The sequence below is a fragment of the Bison bison genome, unplaced genomic scaffold (assembly GCF_000754665.1).
Source record: "Bison bison bison isolate TAMUID 2011002044 unplaced genomic scaffold, Bison_UMD1.0 scf7180017864268, whole genome shotgun sequence".
Lineage (NCBI taxonomy): Eukaryota > Metazoa > Chordata > Mammalia > Artiodactyla > Bovidae > Bison > Bison bison.
In genome coordinates this window covers 2,519,936-2,520,372 of record NW_011494840.1, presented here as the reverse complement: position 1 = coordinate 2,520,372, position 437 = coordinate 2,519,936, and the positions used below count along the sequence as shown (strand labels likewise).

Below are 437 nucleotides of genomic sequence, written 5' to 3'. Positions count from 1 at the left end.
TAAAAAAGTTAGGCTTAAAGACTCAACATTCAGAAAACGAAAGATCATGACATCCGTCGCATCACTTTATGGGAAATAGATGGGGAAACAGTGGAAACAGTATCAGACTTTATTTTTTGGGCTGCAAAATCACTGCAGATGGTGACTGCAGCCATGAAATTAAAAGACACTTACTCCTTGGAAGGAAAGTTATGACCAACCTAGATAGCATATTCAAAAGCAGAGACATTACTTTGCCAACAAAGGTTCGTCTAGTCAAGGCTATAGTTTTTCTTGTGGTCATGTATGGATGTGAGAGTTGGACTGTGAAGAAGGCTGAGCGCCGAAGAATTGATGCTTTTGAACTGTGGTGTTGGAGAAGACTCTTGAGAGTCCCTTGGACTGCAAGGAGATCCAACCAGTCCATTTTGAAGGAGATCAGCCCTGGGATTTCTTTG

The 437-nt window shown here is 41.6% G+C and overlaps 1 protein-coding gene across 1 annotated transcript in view; it reads left to right on the top strand.

Moving 5' to 3' along the window:
• The window catches only part of BAI3 (brain-specific angiogenesis inhibitor 3), an 880,973-nt gene that overhangs the window by 210,499 nt on the left and 670,037 nt on the right, over window positions 1–437 (top strand). The gene's annotated exons all lie outside the window — the stretch shown is intronic.